Source organism: Nomascus leucogenys, chromosome 10, assembly GCF_006542625.1.
Source record: "Nomascus leucogenys isolate Asia chromosome 10, Asia_NLE_v1, whole genome shotgun sequence".
NCBI classification, from domain to species: Eukaryota; Metazoa; Chordata; class Mammalia; order Primates; family Hylobatidae; genus Nomascus; species Nomascus leucogenys.
In genome coordinates, this window is record NC_044390.1 from 43309106 (window position 1) to 43319934 (window position 10829).

A 10829-nucleotide genomic window follows, 5' to 3' on the forward strand; every position below is an offset into this window, starting at 1 on the left:
TTTCCTGTTTTCTTGAATCTGATTTTTCTGTCATTTACAGATATTTCTCTTGAAATAGAAAATACATCTTGGCCGGGCGCAGTGGCTTACTCCTGTAATCCCAGCACTTTGGGAGGCTGAGGCGGGCGGATCACGAGGTCAGGAGATCGAGACCATCCTGGCAAATACGGTGAAACCCCGTCTCTACTAAAAATATGAAAAAATTAGCAGGGCGTGGTGGCAGGTGCCTTTAGTCCCAGCTACTCTGGAGGCTGAGGCAGGAGAATGGCATGAACCCGGGAGGTGGAGCTTGCAGTGAGCCGAGATCACACCACTGCACTCCAGCCTGGGCGACACAGCGACACTCTGTCTCAAAAAAAAAGATAATACGTCTTATACAACCATACCTCAGAAATATTGCAGGTTCACTTCCAGACCAACTCAATAAAGCAAATATTGCAATGAAGCAAGTCACATGAATTTTTTTGCTTCCCAGCACATATAAAACTTATATTTACATGATACTGCAGTCTATTGTGTGCAATAGCATTATGTCTAAAAAAATACATATACTTTAACTTAGAAATACTTTACTGCTTAAAAATGCTAATGATCATCTGAGCCTTCAGCTAGCTGTAATCTTTTTGCTGATGGAGGGTCTTGGCTCAATGTTGATGGCTGCTGACTGATCAGGGTCAAGGTTGCTGAAGACTGGGGTGGCTGTGGCACTTTCTTAAAATAAGACAAAATGAAATATGATGCATAGATTGACTCTTTCATGAAAGATTCCTCTGCAGCCTGCAATACTGTGTGATAGCATTTTACCCACAGTAGAACTTCTTTCAAAATTAGTCAATCTTTTCAAACCCTGCCACTGCTTTTATCAACTATGTTTATGCAATATTCTAAATCCTTTATGTCGCTTCAACAATGTTTACAGCATCTTCACCAGAGTAGATTTAAGTGACCACTTTTTCTTCTGTCATGCATAAGATGCAATTCCTCATCTGTAAAAGTTTGATCACAAGGTTGAAGCAATTCAGTCACATCTTCAGGCTTCACTTCTCATTCTAGTTCTCTTCCTATTTCCACCCCACCAACAGTTATTTTCTCTACTGAGGTCTTGAACCCCTCAAATTCATCCATGAGGATTGGAATCAACTTTTTCTAAACTTCCGTTGATGTTGATGTTTTGACCTCCTTCTCATAAATCACAAATGTTCTTACTGGCATCTAGACTGGTGAATTCTTTCCAAAAGCTTTACAGTTCACTTTCCCCAGATCTGTTAGAGGAACCACTCCCTTTGACAGCTGTATCTTTACAACACGTGGCTCTTAAATAATGAGACTTAAAAACCAAAATTACTCCTTGATCCATGGGCTGCAGAATGGATGTTGTGTTAGTAGATGAAGGGGCAAAGGACATGCCATCTCAAAATATTGATTATTGATTGGTATAATGATTATTATACCAATCATATCTTGGTATATTGATTATTTTGGAAACATCAAAGAAATTATGATTGCAGAAAGGGCTAGCTGACCTCTTTCTGCATTCAGCAAGCCATAAAGATTCCTCTTGGAGACTGGTACCCTCACCTATACCAGGGCAAGAAAACAGCCCTGATCAACAGAGACTGGGATTTGGTGGCTACAATGGACCTGAATAAATAGATTTAACAAAGTAACTGTTATCTTCCACTAGTTTCCCTCCCCATATCTTCTAGAGACCCCTAGGAAATTTACTGCCCCTGCCAAATTTTCTTTGTCCTGTCATTTCTTCTCAAATTCATTGTTCTTTATCTAAAAAGTATGAAAAGATCTTGCTTTGGCCACTTCTTCAGACTTCACTCTCTTGTGAAGATCCCCATGTACCTGTAAAACTCATAACATTCACATGCTTTTCTCTTGTTCATTTACCTGGGTGTCCACTGGTTTCTAGATCCAGCCCAACAGACCACATAAGAGCTCAAGGGAGTGTTGAAGGTGATCTCTGACTCCCCTACACAGGCATAAAAACAACATTAATCCCTTGTACATCTGCATCAGAGTTCTTGGGTGACCAGGTTCATTGTCAATGAGCAGTAATATTTTGAAAGGAATCTTCTTTTCTGAGCAGTAGGTCTCAACAGTGGGTTTAAAATATTCAGTAAACCACCCTTTCAGCTGGAACTGCCATCTTCCAGTAATTCGCCAAAATGACAAACACAAAGGGAAAGAGGAGAGGCACCCGATATATGTTCTCTAGGCCTTTTAGAAAACATGGAGTTGTTCCTTTGGCCACGTATATGCGAATCTATAAGAAAGGTGATATTGTAGACATCAAGGGAATGGGTACTGTTCAAAAAGGAATGCCTCACAAGTGTCACCACGGTAAAACTGGAAGAGTCCACAATGTTACCCACCATGCTGTTGGCATTGTTGTAAACAAACAACTTAAGGGCAAGATTCTTGCCAAGAGAATTAATGTGCATATTGAGCACATTAAGCACTCTGAGAGCTGGGATAGTTTCCTGAAACGCATGAAGGAAAATGATCAGAAAAAGAAAGAAGCCAAAGAGAAAGGTACCTGGGTTCAACTGAAGTGCCAGCCTGCTCCACCCAGAGAAGCACACTTTGTGAGAACCAATGAGAAGGAGCCTGAGCTGCTGGAACCTATTCCATATGAATTCATGGCATAATATGTGTTAAAAAAAAATAAAAGACTTCTGGACTGTAAAAAATATATATATATATATACAGTAAACCATGCTATAAACACATGTCATCGAGGCTTTGTTGTTCCATTTACAGAGCACAAGCAGAGTAGATTTAGCATGGTTCTTATGGGCCCTAGGATTTTCAGAACGGTAAATGAGTATTAGCTTCAACTTAAGGTCACCTGCTGCATTAGCCCCTAACAAGAGAGTTAGTCTGTCCTTTGAAGCTTTGAAGTCAGGCATTGACTTCTCCTCTCAAGCTCTGAAAGTCCTAGATGGCATCTTCTTCCAATAGGTGGCTATTTTGTCTACACTGAAAATCTGTTGTTGAGTGTAGCCACCTTCATCAGTGATCTTAGATAGATCTTCTGGATAGCTAGCTGCAGCTTCTCCATCAGCATGTGCTGCTTCACCTTGCACTTTTATATTATGGAGACAGCTTCTTTCCTTAAGCCCCATGAACCAACCTCTGCTAGCTTCCAACTTTTCTTCTGCAGCTTCTTCACCTCTCTCAGCCTTCACAGGATTAAAGAGAGTTATGGCCTTGCTCTGGATTAGGCTTTGGCTTAAGAGAATGTTGTGACTGGTTTGATCTTCTATCCAGACCACTCAAACATTCTCCATATCACCAATAGGCTGTTTAGCTTTCTTATCATTCAGACATTCACTGGAGTAGCACTTTTAATGTCCTTCAAGCACTTTTCCATTGCATTCACAGCTTGGCCAGCTGCTTGGCACAAGAGGCCTAGCTTTTGGCCCATCTTGGCTTCTGATGTGCCTTCTTCACTAAGGTTAATCATTTCTAGCTTTTAATTTGAAGTGAGAGATGTTCAACTCTTTTTTCTACTTGAACACTTAGGGGCCATTGTAGGGTTATTAACTGGCCTAATTTCAATATTGTTGTATCTCAGGAAATAGGGAGGCCTGAGGAGAAGAAGAGAGAGGGGAGAATGGTCAGTTGGTGGAACAGTCAGAACACACACAACATTTATTAATTAAGTTTACTGTCTTATATGGGCATGTATGTACACTTACATAGTAATATGCACATAGTAACTATGTACATACTATGTACATGTGCATAGTAACATCAAAAATCACTGATCAATAATAATGAAAAAGTTAGAAATATTGCAAGAATTACCAAAATGTGACACAGAGACACAAAGTCAGCACATGTGACTGGAAAAAATGACATCAATATACTTGCTCAACACAGGGTTGCCACAAATCTTCAATTTGTAAAAAATGCAATGTATGTGAAGCATAATAAAGTGAGATGCAATAAAATGAGGTGTGCCTGTATATCTTTAGGTTTTTGTTTACCTTTTGGAGATGTCTTTTGTTCAAACAAGTCTCTAATCCCAGCCCCTTATTTTGACAATTGTGCTGGTGTCCATTCCGTACAATATCATCCTACGTGCTCCCCAACCCTAACCCTACCTCCATCCTGGCCTATGAAGTTTGAACCAAGAGTAGTCATTATCCCAAACTTGGCCAACAGAGATTCCCCTGACCAGAATTTTGGAATGGAGCTGGGAAAGTCAGCCCTTCCTGTGGCTAAACCAGTGACTTAAATAGTCAGGAAAGGGGCCAGCCATGTTCCCAGTCATGTGGTAATGGGAGTCCAGGCTGAGTCACAGATTTTCCTGAAATCTGGCTGGATTCCTGTTCACAGATTCTGCATACTTTAAAATACAACAACAACATGTTTGTGTCTAAGCCTATTCTAGTTAAATGAAATAATCAGAAGAATATTAACAAACATCAACTTTGGTACCAGAATTGGGGTTATGAGTAAACTGTTCCTCAAAGACTGACTGAGAGAGGATGGGAGTAAGGAAATAAGTCAATAGTGAAGGTGTCCCATCGAACACTGAGAAATATCTCCCCTGGTTATGTGAACCCCAAATATCTGAGTCAGGTCTCAGTTAATTTGGAAAGTTTATTTTGCCAAGGTTGAGGACGTGCATCTGTGACACAGCCTCAGGAGGTCCTGACAACACGTGCCCAAGGTGGTCAGAGCACAGTTCAGTTTTATACATTTTAGGGAGACATGAAACATCAGTCGACATATGTAAGATGAACACTGGCTTGGTCCAGAAAGGTGGGACAACTCGAAGCAAAGGCAGAACAACTCAAAGTTGGGAGGGGGCTTCCAGATCATAGGTAGATAAGAGACAAATGGTTGCATTCTTTCGAGTTTCTGATTAGCCTCTCTGAAGAAGGCAATCAGATATGCATTCATCTCAGCGCACGGAGGGGTGCTTACATTAATAACAGCATTAATCCGTTGACTCTGCCATCATGGCCTTATCACCTCTCTTTTTGGGCCCCACCTCTCAACACTTGCATTGGGGATCAAGTTTCCAACATCTTGCTTTTTGGGAGACACATTCAGATCATTGAATAGAATGGGAGGCAGGTTTGCCCTGAGAAGCTCCCAGCTTGACTTTTTCCTTTAGCTGAGTGATTTTGGGGGTCCAAGGTTTATTTTCCTTTCACATTTATTTATTAGAAATGTAATTGATGGGCTTATTGGCTCTTGGCTGTAAGAGTAGGGACCAATAGAGAGTAAGGCTATAGGAAATCCCTATAGTTAGACAGCTCAGGTTTTTATAAGAGATGTAGTACCAGAAAAAAGAAAATCTGGCTAACGGGGGCTTGTGATTCTCAGTCCCTCAAGAAAGCCACAGTTTTGTGTTCAGGCTCTAAGTGGGAGTAAATCATCATGGCAGTCAGCCTTTTCAGGGGATCCCCCACAGTGCTCCTTTCTGGGTGTCCCCACAGGACACTGGATAGGGAATTCCCCCCATTACAAGCAAACCCTGGGGTGACTGCTGGTCATGGAAACAAGCCACCAAAGAATTATGGAAGGTAAGAATTCACTGGAACCATCACTGCCTTATTCTCTCCAGGAAGGAAGAAATGGTATCTGCTTTGGACTGGCAACCAAGTAGGGTGCAGTTCTATTCTAGAAGGCTCTTAACATGTTCTCTCTTCTAAATGAAATTGGCTACCATCCATGGTGTGTGTTGGGGAAGATTTCATTATCATTCAGCCTACGGGTGGCACAACGAGGAAGGCAGGCACAGATGGAGTGGAGTGGCCTGCTTTCTCTAAAAAAGAAGTATGCTCTAAGAAGACGAAACTTATCTCTGCCTGGTGAGAGTGCGCAGGGTCAGGTGGGTTTCAGGCACTTTCTGCTGGGAGAGAAGTCCTGTGATGTAGGATGGGAACAGCTGGACAGGCAGGAGTGTGTATCCTATTAGCATACTTCATTCCACACATCTCCACACTGGCTTCCCTCCCGGCTTAGGGCTCCAGGGTGATCACTGCATCCTTCAAAACATGTGTCCCTTTATGTTCAAGTTAGCTTCAGTTGTATTTTGTTACTTGCAACCCACAGAGTCTTAAACTTTTAAAATTCACTTAGATTTTACTAAAAAGCTAATGACCGAATATGACAAAAAATTCAAATGGATCACAGAATACTGAGTGAGAAGTAGTTCTCCTTTCCACTTCAGACCCCTGGCCCTCTATCAGAAGGCAACCACTATCAACAGTTTCTACAAAACCTTATAGAACTGTCCATGCCTATAGACGGCCTTATATGTATGTTTTATTTTGTTTTGTTTTGAGACAGGGTCTCACTCTGTCACCCAGGCTGGAGTGAGTGCAGTGGCATGATCATGGCTCACTGCAGCCTCGAGTTCCCAGGCTTAAGCAATCCTCCTGTCTCAGTCTCCCTAGTAGCCGGGACTACAGGCATGTACAACTTTAATTTTTTTTTTTTTTTTTTTTGAGACAGAGTCTCACTCTGTCACGCAGGCTGGAGTGCAGTGGTGCGATCTCAGCTCACTGCAAGCTCCACCTGCCAGGTTCATGCCATTCTCCTGCCTCAGCCTCCTGAGTAGCTGGGACTACAGGTGCCTGCCACCACGCCTGGCTAATTTTTTTTGTATTTTTAGTAGAGACGGGGTTTCACCATGTTCTCCAGGATAGTCTCGATCTGATCTTGTGATCCGCCCACCTCGGCCTCCCAAAGTGCTGGGATTACAGGCATGAGCCACCGTGTCCGGTCAACTTTAATTTTTTTAATTTTTGATTTTTTAGAGATGGGAGTCTCACTAGGTTGCCCAGGCTGGTCTTGAACTCCTGGGTTCAAGCAATATTCCCCCTTGGTAAAGTGCTGGGGTTACAGGCATGAGTCACCACACTCAGCCTCCTTTTATGTATTTAATAAATAAATAAATAAGGCTTATTATACACACTATCCTGCACTTTGTTTTTCTGTTTACTTAATAATATCTTGGAGATCATTTCATGTTCTAATTCATTTTTAATTTAAAAACTACATAAATAAATAAATGGTGCTGTGATCATTAGTTAACTGTTTTATGAAAACTATTAAATTGGTTTCCTTCTCAACACCATGCACCAAAATAAATTCCAATAGTGGATTAAAGCTTTAATAATAACAAATGAAGCTCTCAAAAATAATGGAAGAAAATGTAGATGAGTGATCGTCACATGGCAGATCCTTGGGTGGGAGAAAGTCCTTCCCGGCCTGAAATAAACATGCAAACTACAAGATGCAAGTCCCCCAGGCTTGAATGTATGTATATATGTTGGTGCTGTCTGGACTCCATTTTTTTCTCTTGTTGAGAGAAGTGTCTTGGGTGGGGTTCCCCAGAGGAGCCTGAGATCACCATCCATGGGCAAATGAGTTATAAAGCAGAGGTTCTTTTTTTTTTTTGAGACGGAGTCTCGCTCTGTCGCCCAGGCTGGAGTGCAGTGGCGCGATCTCGGCTCACTGCAAGCTCCGCCTCCTGGGTTCACGCCATTCTCCTGCCTCAGCCTCTCCGAGTAACTGGGACTACGGGCACCCGCCACCACGCCCGGCTAATTTTTTTTTGTATTTTTAGTAGAGACGGGGTTTCACCATGGTCTCGATCTCCTGACCTCGTGATCCGCCCGCCTCGGCCTCCCAAAGTGCTGGGATTACAAGCGTGAGCCACCGCGCCCGGCCAGCAGAGGTTCTTAAGCCCCAGGCCATGGACTAGTACTGGTTCATGGTCTCAGCAGGAGGTGAGTGGCGGGTGAGTGAACATTGTTGCCTGAGCTCTGCCTCCTGTCAAATCAGCGGTGGCATTAGATTCTCATAGGAGTGTGAACTCTTTTGTGAACTGTGCATGTGAGGGATCTAGGTTGCATGCTTCTTATAAGAATCTAACTAATGCCTGAGGATCTAAGGTGGAATAGACTTATCCCCAATCCATCTCTGATCTCCCCTCCCCCACCATCCATGGAAAAATTCTCTTCCATGAAACTGGTCCCTGATGCTGGAAAGGTAGGGGGGATCAGGCCAGGGAAGAGTAAGAAGTCAATCAAGATTGGGATCTCAGGCAAAGTCCAGGTGTCCTCACCTTGAGGCAATGGAGCTGGGCTTTCCTACTCCTGCACCTGTCAGTCATTGACTAAGCACGGCCCAGGCTCTCATCCGCTTCCAGGAACTTAAGGTTCTCTGCACCTGTGGGCAGGGCAGCTCCCTAACCCTGGGTGATCTTCTGAGGAGTGGCAGGTACCGATGGTGGAATCTGGGGCAGTGGTGCCCAGTACGGAACAGGGCATCGAAGAGGAGCCACAGTGTCTATTACAAAGGGGGTCTCCCGCCCAAGGGCTGAGCTAGGGAAGGCCTATGGGGCCAGACCCATGAGACGGCCAGATCTGTGAAAGTCAGGACTCTGAGTTTGCAGTGAAAATTCCAAGAGGATACAAGCCCATGCCCCCCGTGCCCACAGCCACCTGGTCCCAGAGCCCAAAGGCATCTTAGGCTGAGTTCTCTGGAAGCAGCTGAGGTGGGGAGTTTGGGGCAGGAGGTTTATGCTGATAGCTCTCAGGAAAGACCCCCATAGGGAAGCGGGGAGGGCGAGAGTGGGCAGAGAGGGATGGCGACCCCCCAGTGCAGTTATAGCTGAGGCCTCAGCCAGGCCTGGGGGAGCCCTGGAGCTGGACGCCCCTTCAGAATTGCCCCAAACTAAGGTGAGGGGCGGGACTTTGTACTCCCACATCAGCCAGTCACTGGATACAGGATCACCCCAGAGGAGGCATAAACTTAGGAGAGGTGCTTCCCGGGTGCCAAGGGAATTCCCAGGGAAGAATGCAGGGATATTCCCAGCTCTCATGGGGATAATGGCCATGATGGTTAATTTTAGGCATCAACTTGTCTGGATTAAGGGATATCTAGATGGCCGGGAGAGCATTATTTCTGGTTGCGTCTGAGAGGGTGTTTCCAGAGGAGACTGGTGTGTGAGTCAATGGACTGAGTTGGGAAGATCCGCCCTCAATGTGGGTGGGCACCACCAACTGGCTGGGGGCCTGGATAGCACGAAAAGGCAGAGGAAAGGTGAATTCACTCTCTTTCCTGGAACAGAGATATCCCTTGTGTCCTCCCCTCGGACATCAGAACTCCAGGTTCTCCAGGCTTTGGACTCTAGGACTTGCACCAGTGGCCCCCAGCCCAGGTTCTCAGGCCTTCGGCCTCAGACTGAGAATTATACCACCAGCTTTCCTGGTTCTGAGGCTTTCAGACTTGGACTGAGTCACACTCCCAACATACCCGGGTCTCCAGCTCGCAGGTGGCTGAGGATGGGAAACCTCAGCCTCCGTAATCACATGAGACAATTCCTCTAAAAAATCTCATGTAGATAATAGATAAATAGATAGATAGATAGATACATACATATAGATCTTTTGTAGAGATAAGAGTCTCACTATGTTGCCCAGGCTGGTCTTGAACCTGGGCTCAAGCGATTCTCCCACTTTGGCCTCCCAAAGTGCTGGGATTGTAAGTGTGAGCCACTGTGCCTGACTTCTGCTATCTCTCTCTCTCATGCATGCTTATCTATCTATCTATCTATCTATCTATCATCTATCTCTCTATCTACTTATCCATCTATCTATCCTGTTGGCTCTGTCTCCTTGGAGAACCCTGACCAGTACAGTGGCATCAGCCCTGGAGATGGGATCTGGGTGGAGCACCAAGTGTCCACTATGGGGGAATTGAGAAGTCCCTTCTTGGGGGTCCTGGCTGCAGCGACTCTCCAAAAAGAGGGGCTGACGGGAGGCCCAGGGAGCCACAGATCCAAGGCCATCATGATGGGTCCACCTCCAAAGAGGACATAACCTCTTCTGGAACCCTGGGGTGAGGGGATGGGTGGGCTTTGGGGGATCTGGCAGAACTGCCTATGGGAGAGACAGCAGAGAAGACTGTCTTAGTCCATTTTGTTTTGCTATAACAGAATACCACAGGCTGGGCAATTTATAATGGACAGGAATTTATTGGTTCATGTTCTGGAGGCTGGGAAGCTCAAGATCAACAGGGTCAGCATCTCATAAGAGCCTTCTTGCTGCTTCATAATATGGCTAAAGGGCAAAGAGAAGGTGAGAGGGGGAGACAGTGAGAGTAAGAGAGGACCAGACTCCCCCTGTGTGACAAACCCACTTCCTCGATAACAGCGTTAATCCTTTGACTCTGCCATCATGGCCTTATCACCTGTCTTTGGGCCTCACCTCTCAACACTTAGATTGAGGATCAAGTTTCCAACATTTTGCTTTTTGGGAGACACGTTCAGATCATTGCAGATATGTTCAGAAACCTGGCAAGGGGAGCATTAAAGGTTGAAGGTGAGGCCCTGGCTGGGGGGCACTCCAGCCTGGGGCCTGTCTCCCCACAGTTATGCTGTAGGAGGAGAGGTGGTTTGACAAGGTAGTCAGCAGGCCTGAATGAGGCGGACTTGAGTGGATCATCTGTACCTCTGTGGATTGAGCAGGCTATGGGTGGCTGGGAGTGTGCCACGAGTCTTTTACTAGCTCCTGGATAAGGGGAAGAGAGCGAGGAGCCCAGGATGACTGTACCTGGCTGGGCTTGGAGATAAGGAAGTGCCTCAAGGGCAGGGGGTTTGTGTCTAGAGAGCTGCATGGCACAGACCCCAACCCAGTCACCTCAACTGCCGTTGCTTTGAAACCAATTACCCAGGAAGGAGAAGTGGCAGAGGTGCTTGGGCAGCTGGGGAGCGCTGGATCTGTGAAAGACAGTATCACCCACACCCATTTAAGTTTTGTTTGTTTGTTTAAGACAGGGTCTGG

General features: G+C 45.2%; 1 pseudogene; it reads left to right on the forward strand.

Moving 5' to 3' along the window:
- Positions 1–2152: 2152 nt before the first annotated feature.
- On the forward strand, positions 2153–2660 carry LOC101176051 (annotated as a pseudogene).
- Positions 2661–10829: the final 8169 nt, after the last annotated feature.